The sequence below is a fragment of the Lolium perenne genome, chromosome 7 (assembly GCF_019359855.2).
Source record: "Lolium perenne isolate Kyuss_39 chromosome 7, Kyuss_2.0, whole genome shotgun sequence".
Classification (NCBI taxonomy): domain Eukaryota; kingdom Viridiplantae; phylum Streptophyta; class Magnoliopsida; order Poales; family Poaceae; genus Lolium; species Lolium perenne.
In genome coordinates, this window is record NC_067250.2 from 106,805,503 (window position 1) to 106,828,925 (window position 23,423).

The 23,423-nt window shown below is 42.9% G+C and overlaps 1 long non-coding RNA gene across 2 annotated transcripts in view; it reads right to left on the bottom strand.

Moving 5' to 3' along the window:
- LOC127316386 (uncharacterized) overlaps positions 1-23,423 on the bottom strand; it is a 92,861-nt gene that overhangs the window by 7,695 nt on the left and 61,743 nt on the right. The window contains exon 1 of one of the 2 annotated variants that reach the window (XR_007860304.2): positions 633-817. The exons of the other annotated variant lie outside the window; for it this stretch is intronic. This is a non-coding gene — a long non-coding RNA (uncharacterized lncRNA). Of the gene's footprint in view, positions 1-632; positions 818-23,423 lie in introns of those variants that run through there. 2 annotated transcript variants of the gene reach the window in all.

Genomic DNA, 23,423 nt, shown 5'->3' on the forward strand with positions numbered 1-23,423 from the left:
ATTTAAGTATATACTTTGTTGCAATATCCTTGGTTCGTGGATCTTGTTGGGCGTACAGTAAACATGACAGGTCGAAGTCACAAGGGCTAAGCCTGTTGTTAGCAGAAAAAATCAATTTATTCACCAAGATTCCCCACCACCACCACCACATGGATTTGCAGTCTGGCACTGGAGTTAAATATTTCTAGTTGCAGTATGTAAAATTTTAAAATAAAATTAGTTTCTACAATCTTCATCCATTTCATTCAAGCATGTCACAGTGTACATATTCAGTTTTTCGTTGGCCCAGCTGTGGTGGTTGTAAAAAAAAATTGACTTTTTTTTGAAACGTCGTGTAGCTGTAATGTTAATGTACTAAGCATCCATATCATTTGAGCACATACGTATATGATAGTGTATTACAGTGTGGTGTCCACGATTGAGTACTGAGACCAACCAGATGTGTTCAATGGGTGGGAAATCTCATGAATACCGGATTAATTTTGATATGGACAACAGGATTTTCAATCAATCAAATAATTAGACGCAATGACCCAACAATTTTGCAATCACTCATCAGCTCAGAGGTAGAACCAAGGTAGGTCACAAGTCGTTGCAGCACACAGAGAACTAAGATCTAGCTAGTAGCGTACCATGGTGGGACTTCTGGATGCCTCGAGCTCTGCCGGAGGCCGCGGATGTCGCCGGAGGTGGATGGCGCTGACGCGCCGGCGCGGTTTCTCGACTCTGTCGCCGCCTTTGCCCTCACGGGCGGTGGAGGAAGCGGAGATGGTAGTAGCCCCTGGGCTTCATTTGGGCTGGTATACATTCCAGTTTGGCTCTGACTACTGAACCCTGAAGGCTATCAATACGGGCTGCATCTCACGCCGCCCAATAAACAGGTACTACAATTTTCTTTTGAATCTTCAAATATATATTTAGTTTTTAAAATACGCTTCAGTATTGAAGAAACAATACACTCCTTCGTTCGCACAGCGATGTCTCAACTTTGTTAAAACATTTGTGCCTTATGCAAATGTTTTAATAAAGTTGAAATATCCTTTCATAAATCGCCGCGCCGCGAGGCCTCCTACCCGCGCGTCCCTTCCACCTCGTCGCCCCCAAGGGACGCAACCTGGGCGAAGCTCAGGCGGCGCCGGCAGCGGCGAGGTGTCTCCTCTCCCCCACGCGGTGGCGGTGGCGGGGCCCGTGGCGGCTGGTAGGGGAGCGGTGTTGGGCGGGGGCGTTGTGGTGCAGCTGCTCGACGGCCGCGCGGTGGCTCCGCGGCCTTGGCGTGCTGTCAACACCTGGATTTTTAAGTCCAGATGCCTATTATGCATTCATCGCAATCCCAGGAATATTGTTTTTGCGAGACATAATAGATTGATATTACAGAACATCGTTCATTACAATACATAAGAGTCTTACAAATAAAAAAGGATCACATGATCCAGTCTCATTACAATAATAGTTGATCTATTGATCAATTACAAAACACATAGCGGAAGCGAAGTAGCGGTTGGGGTCCATCTGTTCCACAGGCAACTGTTGACGTCAGGAGTGATCCTAGTTGTCATAGACGTCCTGTTGTCCTTCATCCTGATACTGGGGCTCATCTTCATAGTCTGGCTATTTGAATAGTTAGGGACAAAGCCATGAGTACTTTAAAGTACTCGCAAACTAATACTAATGTAAGTACTATCAACTATGGTAAGGGGTTCTAAGCTCTAGTTTCATTTGCATAAAGCCAGTTTTATTTCATAAGTATTTTAGTAATCAAAGACTCTTCAATTGCCTAACTAACTCAAGTGGGAACATTAGTGTCATTCCCACAACTCTGTTGTGATTCAAACTCAATGTCACCTTTCAATTCAAGTCACAAGTCACCATTCATATTTTTGGAAAAAAATTCTGATGACGGAACAGTATGGCCTTTCCAACTGTCCATGACCGCGGACGCGGCTATTCGAATAGGTTAAACTCTGCAGAGGTTGTACACTTGTGTCACAACAATTGCAATAGTTCGTCAGGGGTAACTGGCCCTGATTTATCGCACCCAGTGCGCGAACTACCAATCCTAACCTTTCATTTACATACTCTAGTATAGGCACCTCTCCCCATGAACTTGGCCTCCCGGTGAGAGCGAACCGCCAACCCGGGAACTGCACAGGGCTTGGGTAGGACATTCACCTCATTTCACCTCATTTCACTTTCAAGGGAGGTAGCCTCGGCATAACCCCTATGACGCTTGTTCAGAGGGAATCCATACTAAAATACATAAGTTTCCAGCTAAGCCTTACCCAGATTCAGGTATTGTGGGGGTACTTAAGAATTGGAATGGTATCGCATCCGAATCCAACCATCAGTTTTGTAAAATTCACCAAGTCCTTCACAAGTCATATTCACCTTCAAAATCTTTCAATAGAATGACTCATCATTCCAAGGTTTTCAAAGTCATTTCATTTCACAAGTTCCCCACTAGAGTAGTCACTTTTAATGTTTAGCACTAGCAACTAGTTATGAGGGGTGCTAAATAGCTTATAGCTTTCTAGGCTAAGTGTGATGCTCTTGTACTACTCCATCACTAAACCAAGTGAATCATGAATCAAAAAGTAACTTTGATAAATAAAATTCAATAAATCTTGTAAAGTAAAAAACTTGGGATAGGACCATTAGGCATAAAGTAAAATGTAATGGTGCCTTGCTCTTGTAGAGCTTTGCACTTTGCAAGAATATTAGCTTGCAACAAAATAGTTTGCATTAGTCTAGCTTGCCTTGGTTGGGGTAGTGATCAAAGTTCTCTTCTTCTTCCTCTTGGTATAATACCTCCTCTTCTTGATAGTCTCCGGTACTAGCGTCTATAAACGAATACGAGGATACAATCACCAAACAATACTTAAGTAGTCTTAATTAGCCCTAATGGCTCACACAAATGATCTAGCATCATCGTCTACATTACTCAACATTTAGACTAGGGTTTCTTCTTTAGGGTTTGGAAAACTAATTCCTCTTAGTGTAATAGGGATTAGGGTTTCTATTTAGTTCTTTGGAGAAATAATTTCCTCTCATTGAATCTTCTTAAGATTTAATATCCTCAATTCATAAATGTGATATCATGATGACCAAGGTCCATACTTCACATTTATCATTTGAGAAAAATAGTTTAAATGAGATTTATCATCTCATCAATTTAAATAACTATTATGATTTAATATCCTCAAGTGAGCAAGTGTGATACCATATAACTAAGGACATCACATTACTTCATAACACTTGGGAAGATGATTTAAAGGAGTTGCTACACCTCATAGCTTTGAAATCCTAAAATTTGAAATAGTTTAAATGGACTAGTATTGACTACATAACCAATTTTGATTCTATCCCATGATCATATGCATTACCCATATCATATTTTTGCATAAACAATTAGAGTTGCTGAAATGTGAATTATGAGAGGTGGAATTACCCCAAAATTCACTATGGTTGATTTTCTAAATTTATTTGAATTCTGAAAACTCTCTGACTTGTTGTTTTTACTATTTCAATTCTACAACTGATCTTGGTTTGAATCCACTGTGGTTGGATGGAGCATTTCATAGGCTTTCCAACAACATCAAATTCACTAAATTTGGCCAAGTAGATTTGATTCTATATTATTTTGAATAAAGCATCTGCAAGTGAATTTGAATCAAATTAATTAAACAGAATTTGAAAATGTGGGCATGCGCGGGAAAACTTAACGGGCCAGCCCAGTAACGCTTCAGCGCTCAGTGGGCCGCCTGACAGGTGGGGCCTACGCGTCAGTGCGTTTTAAACGCCGAAGCGGTACGCAGCGCTGCGGTGCGTTGGATTAAAAGAGGATCGGACGGCTGAGCGTCGTCTCCTTCCTCGACATGAGCTCGCCGGAGAGCGAACCCTACCGGCGGCCAGAGGGTCGCGATAAGCGGCTTACCGGCGTCTAGCGAGGTCGGCGAGGCGGGCAATCGATGTTGTCGATGAAGGTGAGTCGATGGAGGGTCGCAGGAGGGGCTGAGGTGGTCGCAATCGACGGCGTCGTCGAGCTACCGTCGCGGCAGACTCCGGCGAAAATGGGACTAGCTACGGCACAATGTGAAGGAGGAAGGGGTCGAGCAGAGCAAGTGAGGGGAGAGGAGCGAGCTGGTGTGGAGAATTCCTCAAGGGGGTGCCTCTATTTATAGGGGCGCGAGGTGCTGCGGGTGCACGGCGAGGTCGAGCATGGCTATGGCGATTGGGACGGCGAAGGGGCAAGGCGAGGTGCGCGTGGCATTGCAGGCATCATGGCGATCCTGGTGAGCTTGATGGCACGGCGAAAGGTGGTCTGAGGTGTGCTGGCGACGTAGGCGTACTCGCAGTACCGTGGCGGAGGGCAATGATCATGGCGACGTCTACAGGGCACGGGCGTCCAATGGAGCTTGTCTTGGCATGTACTGGTGCGGTGTGGAGGGCGCGTGCGCCAAGAGAGAGGGGGAGGAGGACGACAGCGACGAGTGCAGGGCGTGCACCATCACGTCCAGAGACGTGCCAGTGCACGCTCTGGCGCGTCTGTGCGTGGTGATCACGATGGGGCCAGGGCGTTGTCGAGTTCCTCTTGACGTGGGATCGTGTCTAGCATGCTCGGCATTGTCTGGTGAGTCTAGATGACAGGTCAGAGAAAGAGGAGAGGACTAGGGGCAGGTGAGTGATGACCCACAAGTATAGGGGATCGCAGCAGTCTTCGCGGGTAGTATAACCCAATTTATTGATTCGACACAAGGGGAGACAAAGAATACTTGAAAGCCTTAACAGCGGAGTTGTCAATTCAGCTGCACCTGGAAACAGACTTGCTCGCAAGAGTTTATCGATAATGTGAGTTTTATAGCAGTAGCAGTAGTGAAATAACAGCGGCAGAGTAACAAAGACAGCAGTAGTGATTTTAGTAAACAGCAGGATTAAAATACTGTAGGCACGGGGACGGATGACGGGCGTTGCATGGATGAGAGAAACTCATGTAACAATCAAGCAGGGCATTTGCAGATAATAATAAAACGGTGTCCAAGTACAAAGCAATCAATAGGCATGTGTTCCAATTATAGTCGTACGTGCTCGCAATGAGAAACTTGCACAACATCTTTTGTCCAACCAGCCGGTGGCAGCCGGGCCTCAAGGGAATCTACTGGATATTAAGGTACTCCTTTTAATAGAGTACCGGAGCAAAGCATTAACACTCCGTGAACACATGTGATCCTCACATCACTACCATCCCCTCCGGTTGTCCCGATTTACATCACTGGGGCCATTGGTTCCGGACAGCGACATGTGTATACAACTTGCAGGTAAGACCATAAACAATGAATATCATGATGAAACAATAACATGTTCAGATCTGAGATCATGGCACTCGGGCCCTAGTGACAAGCATTAAGCATAACAAGTTGCAATAATATCATCAAAGTACCAATTACGGACACTAGGCACTATGCCCTAACAATCTTACACTATTACATGACCAATCTCATCCAATCCCTACCATCCCCTTCGGCCTACAGCGGGGGAATTACTCACACATGGATGGGGGAAACATTGCTGGTTGATGGAGAGGCGTCGGTGGTGATGATGGCGATGATCTCCTCCAATTCCCCGTCCCGGCGGAGTGCCAGAACGGAGACTTCTGGCTCCCGAGACGGAGTTTCGCGATGTGGCGGCGTTCTGGAGGGTTTCTGGCGACTTCGACTTCTTGGTCGTGATTTTTAGATCGAAACCCCTGAAATAGTCTAGAGGAGGGGGTCGGAGGCCAGCCGAGGCGGCTAGACGATAGGGCGGCGCGCCCCCCTCCTGGGCCGCGCCGGCCTAGTGTCTGGGGGCCCTGGGCCTCCCCCAGGCTTGCCCTTCTGGCTCCGTGAATCTTCTTGAAAAATAAGACCTTTCGCATAAATTCCGAGGATTTTCCCGAAAGTTGGATTTATGCACAAAAATGAGACACCAGAACAGTTCCGCCGAAAACAGCGTTAGTCCGCGTTAGTTGTATCCAAAACACACAAATTAGAGGTAAAACAATAGCAAAAGTGTTCGGGAAAGTAGAAACATTTTGGACGTATCAACTCCCCCCAAGCTTAGCTTATTGGTTGTCCTCAAGCAATTCAGTTAACAACTGAGCGATAAAAGAACTTTCACGAACACATTTGTTCATATGATGTAAATATTCTCATGCTATGGCTAATACTTAGGCAGTTCATAATAAGATACATGCAAATAAGATCATCTAATAGCTATGTCAATCATGGAAAGGTACCAACAATTAATAATAAGCATCATGAATCATGTCTATAAGCAGGATTGCAATATTCATAAAAGAGTATGATAGAGTGGTATCTCGCTTGCCCATATTTGATCAGCAAAACATAAATGCTCAGGCACCTCTGAAGTGAAGGAGATATGCCCAAGAGGCAATAATAAAAGTGGTTATTATATATCTTTATGTTTATGATAAATGTTTATATGTCATGCTATAATTGTATTAACCGAAACATTAGTACATGTGTGATATGTAAACAACAAAGAGTCCCTAGTATGCCTCTTAACTAGCTTGTTGATTAATGGATGATTAGTTTCATAATCATGAACATTGGATGTTATTAATAACAAGGTTATATCATTGTATGAATGATGTAATGGACACAACCAATTAAGCGTAGCATAAGATCTCGTCATTAAGTTATTTGTTATAAGCTTTCGATACATAGTTACCTAGTCCTTATGACCATGAGATCATGTAAATCACTTATACCGGAAAGGTACTTTGATTACACCAAACGCCACTGCGTAAATGGGTGGTTATAACGGTGGGATTAAGTATCCGGAAAGTATGAGTTGAGGCATATGGATCAACAGTGGAATTTGTCCATCCCGATGACGGATAGATATACTCTGGGCCCTCTCGGTGGAATGTTGTCTAATGTCTTGCAAGCATATGAATAAGTTCATAAGAGACCACATACCACGGTACGAGTAAAGAGTACTTGTCAGGAGACGAGGTTGAACAAGGTATAGAGTGATACCGATGATCAAACCTCGGACAAGTAAAATATCGCGTGACAAAGGGAATTGGTATCGTATGTGAATGGTTCATTCGATCACTAAAGTCATCGTTGAATATGTGGGAGCCATTATGGATCTCCAGATCCCGCTATTGGTTATTGGTCGGAGTGAGTACTCAACCATGTCCGCATAGTTCACGAACCGTAGGGTGACACACTTAAAGTTGGATGTTGAAATGGTAGAACTTGAATATGGAATGGAGTTCGAATATTTGTTCGGAGTCCCGAATGAGATCCCGGACATCACGAGGAGTCCCCGAATGGTCCGGAGAATAATATTCATATATAGGAAGTCATTTTATGTGATTTAAAATGATCCGGAAGGTTCTATGGAAGGTTCTAGAAGGTTCTAGAAAAGTCCGGAAGAAACCACCAAGGAGGGCGGAGTCCCGGAGGGACTCCACCTCCATGGCCGGCCAACCCTAGAGGGGGAGGAGTCCTAAGTGGACTCCCCCTATGGGGGCCGGCCAACCCCCCACATGGAAGGGGGGAATCCCACCCCAAGTGGGATTCCCACCTTGGGTAGGTTTCCCTATCACATGGAAGGTTTTGGGTTCGGGTCTTATTCGGAGACTTGTAGTCCAACACTTGGGGCTTCCACCTATATAATGAGGGGCCAAGGGGAGGGGGCCGGCCACCCAAGAACCACCAAGGTGGTCGCACCCCTTAGTGGCCGGCGCCCCCCTCTCCCAAACCCTAGCGGCCTCTCTCCTCCACCACATCCCGCACGCTTAGCGAAGCTCCGCCAGATTTCTCCACCACCACCGACACCACGCCGTCGTGCTGTCGGATTCAAGAGGAGCTACTACTTCCGCTGCCCGCTGGAACGGGAGGTGGACGTCGTCTTTATCAACAACCGAACGTGTGACCGAGTACGGAGGTGCTGCCCATTCGTGGCGCCGTGATCAAGATCTTTTACGCGCTTTTGCAAGCGGCAAGTGAACGTCTACCGCAGCAACAAGAGCCTCATCTTGTAGGCTTTGGAATCTCTTCAAGGGTGAGACTCGATAATCCCCTCGTTGCTACCGTCTTCTAGATTGCATCTTGGCTTGGATTGCGTGTTCGCGGTAGGAAATTTTTTGTTTTCTATGCAACGTTATCCTACAGTGATATCAGAGCCGTGTCTATGCATAGATGGTTGCACGAGTAGAACACAATGGTTTTGTGGGCGTTGATGCTCTTGTTATCTTTAGTTTGAGTACTTTGCATCTTTGTGGCATAGTGGGATGAAGCGGCTCGGACTAACTTTACATGACCGCGTTCATGAGACTTGTTCCTCGTTCGACATGCAACTTGTATTGCATAAGAGGAAGCTTCTACTTGGTGTCTGTCTCTCCTACTATAGTGAAGATTCAATTTACTCTTCTATTGACAACATTAGTATCAACGTTGTGGTTCATGTTCGTAGGTAGATTAGATCTCTCTCGAAAACCCTAAACCACGTAAAATATGCAAACCAAATTAGAGACGTCTAACTTGTTTTTGCAGGGTTTGGTGATGTGATATGGCCATAATGTGATGATGAATATGTATGAGATGATCATTATTGTATTGTGGCAACCGGCAGGAGCCTTATGGTTGTCTTTAAATTTCATGTTGAGTAGTATTTCAAAGTAGTTGTAATAGTTGCTACATGGAGGACAATCATGAAGACGGCGCCATTGACCTTGGCCTTCTACGAAAGACGATGATGGAGATCATGCCCGAAGATGATGGAGATCATGTCCATGCTTTGGAGATGAAGATCAAAGGCGCAAAGATAAAAGGGCCATATCATATCACATATGAACTGCATGTGATGTTAATCCTTTTATGCATCTTATTTTGCTTAGATCGCGACGGTAGCATTATAAGATGATCCCTCACTAAAATCTCAAGATAATAAAGTGTTCATCCTTAGTAGCACCGTTGCCAAGACTTGTCGTTTCGAAGCATCTCGTGATGATCGGGTGTGATAGAATCAACAAGTGCATACAACGGGTGCAAGATGATTTGCACATGCGGATACTAAGGTGGCCTTGACGAGCCTAGCATGTACAGACATGGTCTCGGAACACGTGATACCGAAAGGTAGAGCATGAATCATATGGTTGATATGATGACCACTTTGAGTGTTCGCCATTGAAATCACACCTTTTCTCGTGATGGTCGGACTTAGGTGCGGTGGATTTGGTTCGTGTGATCACTAAGACAATGCGAGGGATATTGTTTTGAGTGGGAGTTCACCTAGATTTTTAATTATGTTGAATTAAAATTTGAACTCAATTTGTCATAAACTTAGTCTAAACTTTTGCAAATATATGTTGTAGAGATGTCGTCCCAATCAATTTTAACCAGTTCCTAGAGAAAGAAAAACTTAAGAGCAACGGTAGCAACTTCACCGACTGGTTCCGTCATGTGAGGATCTTCCTCTCTGGCGGAAATCTGCAATATGTGCTTGATGCACCGCTAGGTGACCCTCCTGCAGAAACTGAAACCGATGAAGTAAAAGCTGTTTACGAGACTCGGAAAACTCGGTACTCTCAAGTTCAGTGTGCCATCCTGTGCAGTCTGGAATCCGATCTTCAAAAACGTTTTGAGCACCACGATCCTCATGAGTTGATGAAAGAGCTGAAAGCTATTTTTGAGACTCATGCGGCCGTGGAATGCTATGAAGCATCGAAACATTTCTTCAGCTGTATGATGGAAGAAGGCAGCTCCATTAGTGAGCACATGCTCGCCATGACCGAGCATGCGAAGAAACTCAGTGACTTGGGAATAGTGATTCCTAACAGACTGGGGATTAATCGTGTCCTTCAATCACTGCCACCAAGTTACAAGAACTTTGTGATGAACTACAATATGCAGAACATGAACAAGGAGTTACCTGAACTCTTTGGCATGCTAAAAGCTGCTGAGATTGAGATCAAGAAAGAGCACCAAGTGTTGATGGTCAACAAGACCACCGGTTTCAAGAAACAGGGGCAAGTCTAAGGGAAAATTCAAGAAGGGTGGCAAGAAAGCTGCCACGCCTCTGTGAAACCTAAGAACGGCCCTAAGCCCGATCTTGAGTGCTATTAGTGCAAGGAGAAGGGACAACTGGAAGCGTAATTGCTCCAAGTATCCGGCTGATACGAAGAGCGGCCTTGTCAAGAAGAAGAAAGAAGGTATATCTGATATACATGTTATAGATGTTTATCTCACTGGTTCTCGTTCTAGTACCTGGGTATTTGATACTGGTTCGGTTGCTCATATTTGTAACTCGAAACAGGAACTAAAGAATAAACGAGGACTACTGAAAGATGAAGTGACGATGCGCGTTGGAAACGGATCCAAAGTCGATGTGATCGCTGTCGGCACACTTCCTCTACATCTACCTTCGGGATTAGTTTTAAGCCTAAATAATTGTTATTTTGTACCCGCGTTGAGCATGAACATTATATCTGGATCTTGTTTAATGCAAGACGGTTATTCATTCAAGTCTGAGAATAATGGTTGTTCTATTTTTATGAATAATATCTTTTATGGTCGAGCACCAGAAAAGAATGGCTTATTTCTGTTAGATCTCGATAGTAGTGATACGCATATACATAACATTGATGCTAAGCGAATTAAATTGAATGATAATTCTACTTATATGTGGCACTGTCGTCTTGGTCATATTGGAGTGAAACGCATGAAGAAACTCCATACCGATGGATTACTTGAATCACTTGACTTTGAGTCACTTGATAGATGCGAAGCATGTCTAATGGGAAAAATGACTAAGACTCCATTTTCTGGTATGATGGAGCGAGCTACTGACTTATTGGAAATCATACATACTGATGTGTGCGGACCAATGAGCGTAGCATCGCGCGGTGGTTATCGTTATGTTCTAACCTTCACAGATGATCTGAGTAGATATGGGTATATCTATTTCATGAAACATAAATCCGAAACTTTCGAGAAGTTTAAGGAATTCCAAAGTGAAGTAGAAAATCAACGTAACAAGAAGATTAAATTTCTACGATCTGATCGTGGAGGTGAATATCTGAGTTATGAGTTTGGCATGCATTTAAAGAAATGCGGAATACTTTCACAATTGACACCGCCGGGAACACCACAATGAAACGGTGTGTTTGAACGTCGTAATCGAACTCTCTTAGATATGGTTCATTCTATGATGTCTCTTACTGATTTGCCATTATCATTTTGGAGTTATGCATTAGAGACAGCCGCATTCACTTTAAATAGAGCACCATCAAAATCCGTTGAAACGACACCGTATGAATTATGGTTTAATAAGAAACCTAAGCTGTCGTTCCTGAAAGTTTGGGGTTGCGAAGCCTATGTAAAGAAGTTACAACCGGACAAGCTAGAACCCAAAGCGGAGAAATGCATCTTCATAGGATACCCTAAGGAAACTATAGGGTACACTTTCTATCACAAATCCGAAGGCAAAATCTTTGTTGCTAAGAACGGAACCTTTCTTGAGAAAGAATATTCTCACTAAAGAAGTGACTGGAAGAAAAGTAGAACTCGATGAGATTGATGAATCTATACTCGTTGATCAGAGTAGCGCTGATGCGGAAGTTGTACACTGTACCGCCTACACCGGCAACAGAGGAAGCTAATGATAATGATCATGAAACTTCGAACGAGGAAACTACTGAACCTCGCAGATCGACAAGGGAACGTGCCACTCCTGATTGGTATGATCCTTGTCTAAATGTCATGATTGTGGATAACAATGATGAGGACCCTGCGACGTATGAAGAAGCGATGATGAGCCCAGATTCCAACAAATGGCAAGAAGCCATGAAATCCGAAATGGGATCCATGTACGATAACAAAGTATGGACTTTGGTAGACTTACCTGATAGCCGCAAGGCTGTCGAGAATAAATGGATCTTCAAGAAGAAAACAGATGCTGATGGTAATATTACTGTCTATAAAGCTCGACTTGTCGCAAAGGGTTTCCGACAAATTCAAGGAGTTGACTACGATGAGACTTTCTCACCTGTAGCGAAGCTAAAATCTGTAAGGATTTTGTTAGCAATAACTGCATTTTTCGATTATGAGATTTGGCAGATGGATGTCAAAATGGCGTTCCTTAATGGAGACATTGAGGAAGAGTTGTATATGGTACAACCCAAAGGTTTTGTCGATCCTAAAAATGCTGACAAAGTATGCAAACTTCAGCGTTCAATCTATGGACTGAAGCAAGCATCAAGAAGTTGGAACCGACGCTTTGATAAGGTGATCAAAGACTTCGGGTTTATACAGTGTCATGGAGAGGCCTGTATTTACAAGAAAGTGAGTGGGAGCTCTGTAGCATTCCTGATATTATATGTAGATGACATATTATTGATTGGGAATGATATAGAACTATTAAGCAGTGTAAAAGGTTATTTGAATAATAGTTTTTCAATGAAAGACCTTGGTGAAGCATCGTATATATTAGGCATCAAGATTTATAGAGATAGATCAAGACGCCTAATAGGGCTGTCACAGAGTACATACCTGGACAAGATTCTAAAGAAGTTTAGAATGGACGAAAGTAAGAAAGGGTTTTTACCTATGTTACCAGGCAAGGTCTTGAGTAAGACTCAAGGACCGGCTACGGCATAAGAAAGAGAAAGGATGAGTGATAACCCACAAGTATAGGGGATCGCGATAGTCTTCGAGGGTAGTATAACCCAAATTTATTGATTCGACACAAGGGGAGGTAAAGAATACTTATAAGCCTTAACAACTGAGTTGTCAATTCAGCTGCACCTGGAAAAGCACTAGAAACAGGGGTGATGTGAAAGTAACGATAATATGAGAGCGATGTAACATGATAACACAGCAGCAGTAATAGCAATATGAGAGCGATGGCACGAGAAGATAGTTGATACTACTTCCAATGACATGTAGAACAGGTATACTATGATGAGATATGGACCGGGGTTCCCAGCGATCTACACTAGTGGTAACTCTCCAATAAGTGACAAGTGTTGGGTGAACAAATTACAGTTGGGCAATTGATAGGAATCAAAGCATTAAGATAGAACATCAGGCTTATTAATTATGTAGGCATGTTTTCCGTATATAGTCGTACGTGCTCGCAATGAGAAACTTGCACAACATCTTTTGTCCTACCAGCCGGTGGCAGCCGGGCCTCAAGGGAAACTACTGGATATTAAGGTACTCCTTTTAATAGAGTACCGGAGCAAAGCATTAACACTCCGTGAAAACATGTGATCCTCACATCACTACCATCCCCTCCGGTTGTCCCGATTTCTGTCACTTCGGGGCCATTGGTTCTGGACAGTGACATGTGCATACAACTTGTAGATACAATCTAAGCAACAATATAGAGCTCAAATCTAAGATCATGCCACTCGGGCCCTAGTGACAAGCATTATGAATAACAAGATTGCAGCAACAATAACTTCACAAACTTTATAGATAGATTAATCATAATGTATCATCCATCGGATCCCAACAAACACAACACCGATTACATCAGATGAATCTCAATCATGTAAGGCAGCTCATGAGACCATTGTATTGAAGTACATGGGGGAGAGTATACCGACATAGCTACTGCTAGAACCCGTAGTCCATGGGGGAACTACTCACGGAGCATGATGGAGGCGATGGCGTTGATGGAGATGGCTTCAGGGGCACTTCCCGTTCCGGCAGGTGCCGGAGCAGTTCTGTCCCCGGGTGGAGTTTCGCGATGGCGGCGGCGCCCCAGAGTCTTTCTCGGAGTTTCGTCAATTGGTACGGTGTTTTTAGGTCGAAAGGGATTTTATAGGCGAAGAGGCGGCGCGAGGGGGCACACTGGGGCTCCACACCATAGGGTGGCGCGGGCCCGAGCCAGGCCGCGCGCCGCCCTATGGTCTGGTGGCCCTACGGCCCCTCTCCGACTCTTCTTCGGTGTTCTGGAGCCTTAGGAAAAATAGGAGGTTTGGCGTTGATTTCGTCCAATTCCGAGAATATTGCCCGAACAGCCTTTACGGAACCAAAAACAGCAGAAAACGAGGCGGCACTGTGGCATCTTGTTAATAGGTTAGTTCCGGAAAACGCATGAAATCATCATAAAGTGCAAGCAAAACATGTAAGTATTGTCATAAAACAAGCATGGAACAACAGAAATTATGGATACGTCGGGGACGTATCAGCATCCCCAAGCTTAGTTCCTGCTCGTCCCGAGCAGGTAAACGATAAAAAGAATAATTTCTGTAGTGACATGCTACTTACATAACCTTGATCATACTATTACAAAGCATATGAAATGAATGAAGTGACTCAAGGCAATGATCTATAGTTGCTAACAAGTAGATAACATATAGCAAAACTTTTCATGGAGAGTACTTTCAAGACAAGCATCAAAAGATTGCACAAGAGTTAACTCATAAAGCAATAGATTCAAAGTAAAGGCATCGAAGCAACACAAAGGAAGATATAAGTTTCAGCGGTTGCTTTCAACTTTCAACATGCATATCTCATGGATAATTGTCAACACAAAGTAATATGATGAATGCAAATATGCAAGTATGTAAGAATCAATGCACAGTTAACACAAGTGTTTGCTTCTAAGGTGGGAGGAAATGGGTAAACTGACTCAACATAAAGTAAAAGAATGGTCCTTCAAAGAGGAAAGCATCGATTGCTATATTTGTGCTAGAGCTTTGGTTTTGAAAACATATAGAGAGCATAAAAAGTAAAATTTTGAGAGGTGTATGTTGTTGTCAACGAATGGTAATGGGTACACTAACTACCTCGCCAACCAGACTTTCAAGAGCGGCTCCCATGAATTATTGCATATTTTTGGGTGGCACTCCTTCCAACCTTTCTTTCACAAACCATGGCTAACCGAATCCTCGGGTGCCTGCCAACAATCTCATACCATGAAGGAGTGCCTTTTTATTTTAGTTTTATTATGATGACACTCCTCCCAACCTTTGCTTACACAAGCCATGGCTAACCGAATCCTTCGGGTGCCGTCCAACAATCACATACCATGGAGGAGTGTCTATTTAGTTTGATTAATTTGGGACTGGGAATCCCATTGCCAGCTCTTTTTGCAAAATTATTGGATAAGCGGATGTGCCACTAGTCCATATGAGAGTCCGTCAAAAGTAAATGACAAGGTTGAAAGCTAAACACCACATACTTCCTCATGAGCTATAAAACATTGACACAAATCAGAGGTGATAAATTTTGAATTGTTTAAAGGTAGCACTCAAGCAATTTACTTTGGAATGGCAGGAAATACCACATAGTAGGTAGGTATGGTGGACACAATTGGCATAGTGGTTGGCTCAAGGATTTTGGATGCATGAGAAGTATTCCCTCTCGATACAAGGCTTAGGCTAGCAAGGTTGTTTGAAGCAAACACAAGTATGAACCGGTACAGCAAAACTTACATAAGAACATATCGCAAGCATTATAATACTCTACACTGTCTTCCTTGTTGCTCAAACACTTTTACCAGAAAATATCTAGACCTTAAGAGATATCAATTATGCAAACCAATTTTAACAAGCTTTACGGTAGTTCTCCACTAATAGGTTTAAACTACATGCAAAAACTTATGATCTACTTGAGAGCTCAAAACAATTGCCAAGTATCAAATTATCCAAGACATATGAGGCATTTTCTTTTTCCAACCAAACAATAAGTATTGTAGCTTCCAACTTTTATCATTGAACATTAAAAGTAAAACGAAGAACAAGTGTTCATATGAAAAAGCGGAGCGTGTCTCTCTCCCAAACAAGGATAGCTAGGATCCGATCTTATTCAAAACAAAACAAAACGAAAATAAACACACAGACGCTCCAAGTAAAGCACATATGATGTGACTGAATAAAAATATAGTTTCAGGGGAGGAACCTGATAAGTTGATGAAGAAGGGGATGCCTTGGGCATCCCCAAGCTTAGACGCTTGAGTCTTCTTGAAATATGCAGGGATGAACCACGGGGCATCCCCAAGCTTAGACTTTTCACTCTTCTTGATCATATATCATCCTCCTCTCTTGACCCTTGAAAACTTCCTTCACAACAAACTTCTCATAAACTTCATTAGAGGGGTTAGTACTCAAAAAATTTGAATCCACCTTGGTCCTGTAGTGGCACATTGCAAGAACTCAATAAAACATTAGCTACAGCTCTCTACGTCTAGAAAGGCTCGCTTAAAGTCCACAAGAGACAATGCAAAAAACAGAGACAGAATCTGCCAAAACAGAACAGCCAGTAAAGACGAATTTTAATAAAATACTTCCGTTGCTCAAATCAGAAAACTCAAAACTAATGAAAGTTGCGTACATATCTGAGGAACACGCACGTAAATTGGCATAATTTTCTGAGTTTCCTACAGAGAATTGGACCAAGATTCGTGACAGATAGAAATCTGTTTCTGCGCAGAAATCCAAATATAGTATCAACCTTCGATTAGAGGCTTCACTTGGCACAACAAAACACAAAACTAAGATAAGGAGAGGTTGCTACAGTAGTAAACAACTTCCAAGACACAAATATAAGACAAAGTACTGTAGCAAAATAACACATGGGTTATCTCCCAAGAAGTTGCTTTCTTTGGCTGACCATTAAGATGGGCTCAGCAGTTTTGATGATGCACTCGCAAGAAATATTATTTGAAGAAAAAGAGAGCATCAAGAGGCAAATTCAAAACACATTTAAGCCTAACATGCTTCCTATGCAAAGGAATCTTGTAAATAAACAAGTTCATGAAAAGCAAAGTAACAAGCATAGGAAGATAGAATAAGTATAACTTCAAAATTTTAAGCATATAGAGAGGCGTATTAGTACTATGCAAATTTCTACAACCATGTTTTCCTCTCTCATAATAATTTTCAGTAGCTTCATGAACAAACTCAACAATATAGCTATCACATGCAGCATACTTTTCATGATCCACAAACATATAATTTTTATCAAGTTCAAGAATAGTGGATTTAATGCTTTCAAACTTACTTTTATTAATAATATAACAAGGTAGTTGATCATTCTCAAGAGATATGGGACTCATAGAATAAGTCAAGAACTCTCCAATCCCATTTTCATTAGTAGCACAATTAATATTATCAAGTAACATAGGACCATCATCTAGAGATTTATCATAAACATTTGCCAAGCAAAATTCTTTAGTACCATGCATTTCGACATCAGGCACAAACAAAGCATTATCATAAGATTTATCAAAGTAGCATGGATTATCATAAATAACAGTAGCATAATTATTCTCACAAGTATTACTCATAGGTACTATTTCAAGAGAATCCACAGGAACATAACATTCAACCTCTTCCGGTAAGCATGGAGGACAATCAAATAGTGTAAGGGATAAAGAGTTACTCTCATTAGAAGGTTGGCATGGGTAGCTAATCCATTCTTCCTCCTTTTGTTCGTCGCTCTCCTCTTCTTTTTCATCCAATGAGCTTTCAGGTTCATCAATTTCCTCCTCTTTTTCATCCAATGAGCTTTCAGGTTCATCAATTTCTTCTTCCACCGGTTCCTGCAAATTGTGAGTGCATTCTTGCGCATTAATGTGTCTCTCTTTATAATCAATGATATAAGGATTATTACCGAAGCATTCTATGCAACAATTAAGGATAGAAGAGACATAATCTTTAAGGTCCTTACAAACAACACAAGTTTCATAATTCTCAACCATGAAGGATTCGATCTCAGAGGCTCCCATAAACACGACAAATTGTTCTACCTCTTCGAACCCATAATGAATATAGCAATTCCGATTATAGTTCTTAATTAAAAATTCCTCACTAAAGCCACATAGAAATTTAAGATGTTTAGTATCCTGTTGAGAGCAACGAGTTTATATCATGGCGTTTAAGCAAGATTTTAGCAATTGTATCCACTTTTTCTATCATAGCACTCATTATTTCACCAGCTCTTGATTTCCTATAATTATTATAACATTCTATGAGCTCCAAGTAGGTTGTTGGTTCTCCCATAACAGTAGTTTTTAATTTTTTGGTTTTTCAAATTTTTATGGATTTTTGGGTATATGAGACAAATAAAACAAGACAAAAATAAACTAAGCAAAAGTAAACTACGCAAAATAATGCTAGACAGAAATAAACTAAGCACAAATAAACTAGGCAAAAGTAAACTAAGCAAAACAAAATAAAATAAAACAGAGAGAGAGGTAGAGTGTACTCCCCAGGTGAACTTATGAGTAGAGCTATGCCTCCCCGGCAACGGCGCCAGAAAACAGTCTTGATAACCCACAAGTATAGGGGATCGCGATAGTCTTCGAGGGTAGTATAACCCAAATTTATTGATTCGACACAAGGGGAGGTAAAGAATACTTATAAGCCTTAACAACTGAGTTGTCAATTCAGCTGCACCTGGAAAAGCACTAGCAACGGGGGTGATGTGAAAGTATGATAATATGAGAGCAGTAGTAACGATAACACGGCAGCCAGTAATAGCAATATGAGAGCGATGGCACGAGAAGATAGTTGATACTACTTCCAATGACATGTAGAACAGGTATATTATGATGAGATATGGACCGGGGTTCCCAGCGATCTACACTAGTGGTAACTCTCCAATAAGTGACAAGTGTTGGGTGAACAAATTACAGTTGGGCAATTGATAGGAATCAAAGCATTAAGATAGAACATCAGGCTTATTAATTATGTAGGCATGTTTTCCGTATATAGTCGTACGTGCTCGCAATGAGAAACTTGCACAACATCTTTTGTCCTACCAGCCGGTGGCAGCCGGGCCTCAAGGGAAACTACTGGATATTAAGGTACTCCTTTTAATAGAGTACCGGAGCAAAGCATTAACACTCCGTGAAAACATGTGATCCTCACATCACTACCATCCCCTCCGGTTGTCCCGATTTCTGTCACTTCGGGGCCATTGGTTCCGGACAGTGACATGTGCATACAACTTGTAGATACAATCTAAGCAACAATATAGAGCTCAAATCTAAGATCATGCCACTCGGGCCCTAGTGACAAGCATTATGAATAACAAGATTGCAGCAACAATAACTTCACAAACTTTATAGATAGACTAATCATAATGTATCATCCATCGGATCCCAACAAACACAACACCGATTACATCAGATGAATCTCAATCATGTAAGGCAGCTCATGAGACCATTGTATTGAAGTACATGGGGGAGAGTATACCGACATAGCTACTGCTAGAACCCGTAGTCCATGGGGGAACTACTCACGGAGCATGATGGAGGCGATGGCGTTGATGGAGATGGCTTCCGGGGGCACTTCCCCGTTCCGGCAGGGTGCCGGAACAGAGTTCTGTCCCCGGGTGGAGTTTCGCGATGGCGGCGCCCCTGGAGTCTTTTACGGAGTTTCGTCAATTGGTACGGTGTTTTTAGGTCGAAAAGGGATTTTATAGGCGAAGAGGCGGCGCGGGGGCACACAGGGCTCCACACCATAGGGTGGCGCGGGCCCCGAGCCAGGCCGCGCCGCCCTATGGTCTGGTGGCCCTCTGGCCCCTCTCCGACTCTTCTTCGGTGTTCTGGAGCCTTCCGGGAAAAATAGGAGGTTTGGCGTTGATTTCGTCCAATTCCGAGAATATTGCCCGAACAGCCTTTCTGGAACCAAAAACAGCAGAAAACAGGAACTGGCACTGTGGCATCTTGTTAATAGGTTAGTTCCGGAAAACGCATGAAATCATCATAAAGTGCAAGCAAAACATGTAAGTATTGTCATAAAACAAGCATGGAACAACAGAAATTATGGATACGTCGGGGACGTATCAATGAGTAATATCCCCTATGCCTCGGCAGTAGGATCTATCATGTATGCCATGCTATGTACTAGACCGGATATAGCACATGATGTTAGTTTGACTAGCAGATATCAAAGTGATCCAGGAATGGAACATTGGACAGCGGTCAAGAATATCCTGAAGTACTTGAAAAGAACTAAGGATATGTTTCTTTGTTATGGAGGTGGCCAAGAGCTCGTTGTAAACGGTTACACCGATTCAAGTTGGAACACTGATCCTGATGAATCTAAGTCACAGTCTGGGTACGTGTTTATATTGAATGGTGCTGCAGTAAGCTGGGCAAGCTCGAAGCAGTGCACGGTGGCGAAGTCTTCAACAGAATCAGAGTACATAGCGGCTTCAGAGGCTTCATCAGAAGCGGTATGGATGAAGAGGTTCATTGTAGAGCTCGGTGTGGTTCCTAGTTCATTGGACCCATTAATCATCTACTGTGATAACATGGGTGCCATCGCCAATGCACAAGAGCCAAGGTCACACAAGAGGCTGAAGCATATCAAGCTGCGTTACCACTCGATTCGCGAGTACATCGAAGATGGAGAAGTAAAGATTTGCAAAGTACACACCGATCCGAATGTAGCGAATCCGTTGACTAAAGCTCTCCCTAGGGCAAAGCATGACCAACACCAGAATGCCATGGGTGTTAGGTATATTACAATGTAATCTAGATTATTGACTCTAGTGCAAGTGGGAGACTGAAGGAGATATGCCCAAGAGGCAATAATAAAAGTGGTTATTATATATCTTTATGTTTATGATAAATGTTTATATGTCATGCTATAATTGTATTAACCGAAACATTAGTACATTCGTGATATGTAAACAACAAAGAGTCCCTAGTATGCCTCTTAACTAGCTTGTTGATTAATGGATGATTAGTTTCATAATCATGAACATTGGATGTTATTAATAACAAGGTTATATCATTGTATGAATGATGTAATGGACACACCCAATTAAGCGTAGCATAAGATCTCGTCATTAAGTTATTTGTTATAAGCTTTCGATACATAGTTACCTAGTCCTTATGACCATGAGATCATGTAAATCACTTATACCGGAAAGGTACTTTGATTACACCAAACGCCACTGCGTAAATGGGTGGTTATAACGGTGGGATTAAGTATCCGGAAAGTATGAGTTGAGGCATATGGATCAACAGTGGAATTTGTCCATCCCGATGACGGATAGATATACTCTGGGCCCTCTCGGTGGAATGTCGTCTAATGTCTTGCAAGCATATGAATAAGTTCATAAGAGACCACATACCACGGTACGAGTAAAGAGTACTTTTCAGGAGACGAGGTTGAACAAGGTATAGAGTGATACCGATGATCAAACCTCGGACAAGTAAAATATCGCGTGACAAAGGGAATTGGTATCGTATGTGAATGGTTCATTCGATCACTAAAGTCATCGTTGAATATGTGGGAGCCATTATGGATCTCCAGATCCCGCTATTGGTTATTGGTCGGAGTGAGTACTCAACCATGTCCGCATAGTTCACGAACCGTAGGGTGACACACTTAAAGTTGGATGTTGAAATGGTAGAACTTGAATATGGAATGGAGTTCGAATATTTGTTCGGAGTCCCGGATGAGATCCCGGACATCACGAGGAGTCCCCGAATGGTCCGGAGAATAAGATTCATATATAGGAAGTCATTTTATGTGATTTAAAATGATCCGGAAGGTTCTATGGAAGGTTCTAGAAGGTTCTAGAAAAGTCCGGAAGAAACCACCAAGGAAGGCGGAGTCCCGGAGGGACTCCACCTCCATGGCCGGCCAACCCTAGAGGGGGAGGAGTCCCAAGTGGACTCCCCCTATGGGGGCCGGCCAACCCCCCACATGGAAGGGGGGAATCCCACCCCAAGTGGGATTCCCACCTTGGGTAGGTTTCCCTATCACATGGAAGGTTTTGGGTTCGGGTCTTATTCGGAGACTTGTAGTCCAACACTTGGGGATTCCACCTATATAATGAGGGGCCAAGGGGAGGGGGCCGGCCACCCAAGAACCACCAATGTGGCCGCACCCCTTAGTGGCCGGCGCCCCCCTCTCCCAAACCCTAGCGGCCTCTCTCCTCCACCACATCCCGCACGCTTAGCGAAGCTCCGCCGGATTTCTCCACCACCACCGACACCACGCCGTCGTGCTGTCGGATTCAAGAGGAGCTACTACTTCCGCTGCCCGCTGGAACGGGAGGTGGACGTCGTCTTCATCAACAACCGAACGTGTGACCGAGTATGGAGGTGCTGCCCGTTCGTGGCGCCGTGATCAAGATCTTCTACGCGCTTTTGCAAGCGGCAAGTGAACGTCTACCGCAGCAACAAGAGCCTCATCTTGTAGGCTTTGGAATCTCTTCAAGGGTGAGACTCGATAATCCTCTCGTTGCTACCGTCTTCTAGATTGCATCTTGGCTTGGATTGCGTGTTCGCGGTAGGAAATTTTTTGTTTTCTATGCAACGTTATCCTACATGAAGTTCATAGAAAGACTAGAAATAGTGATTGTCAAAGATAAAAGCATCAAAGTTATACCACAATCAATCATATTTTGAGACAAGCATATTATACTAAGAATGACAGTTGTGCTCTCAAGAAAGTGCTCAAAGAAAGGATGGAGACACAACATAAAAGTAAAAGATTGACCCTTCGCAGAGGGAAGCATGGATTAACATGCGCTAGAGCTTTTCATTTTTTTAAACAGGAGTAAAATTATTTTGAGAGGTGTTTGTTGTTGTCAACGAATGGTAATGGGTACACCAACTACCTCGCCAACCAGACTTTCAAGAGCGGCTCCCATGAAGGACGTTATCTCTACCAGCAAGGTAGATCATCCCTCTTCTCTTTTGTTTACACACGTATTTTAGTTTTATTATGGGTGACACTCCCCCCCAACCTTTGCTTACACAAGCCATGGCTAACCGAATCTTCGGGTGCCTTCCATCAATCACATACCATGGAGGAGTGTCTATTTGCAAAATTAAGTTGCTTACTGATGAATCAGAGCAAAACATGTGAAGAGAATTATTAATGAAGTTTGATTAATCGGGGCTGGGAACCCCATTGCCAGCTCTTTTTGCAAAATTATTGGATAAGCGGATGTGCCACTAGTCCATATGAAAGTCCGTCAAGAGTAAATGACAAGGTTGAAAGTTAAACACCACATACTTCCTCATGAGCTATGAAACATTAACACAAATTGAGAAGCATTTTGAAGGTTTTAAAGGTAGCGCATGAGAATTTACTTGGAATGGTTTGAAATGCCATGCATAGGTATTTATGGTTGACACTTTGGAACAACTTGGTTTTCAGGTGTTTGGAAGCACGAGCAGCGTTCCCGCTCAGTACAAGTGAAGGTTAGCAAAAGACTAGGGAGCGACAAATCAAGAGAGCAATAACTGTCATAATCATGCTTGCGGCAAAATAAATTAACGGAGGCATAAAAGTGATACAAGAACTCTGAAGCAATGTAAATCATAGAGGCTTAATTGATTTTTGTTCAGTCATATGCATGCGTGAGCATGTGCCAAGTTAATTCAAACGAATTATTCAGAGGAGGATACCACAATATCATACCAACTTA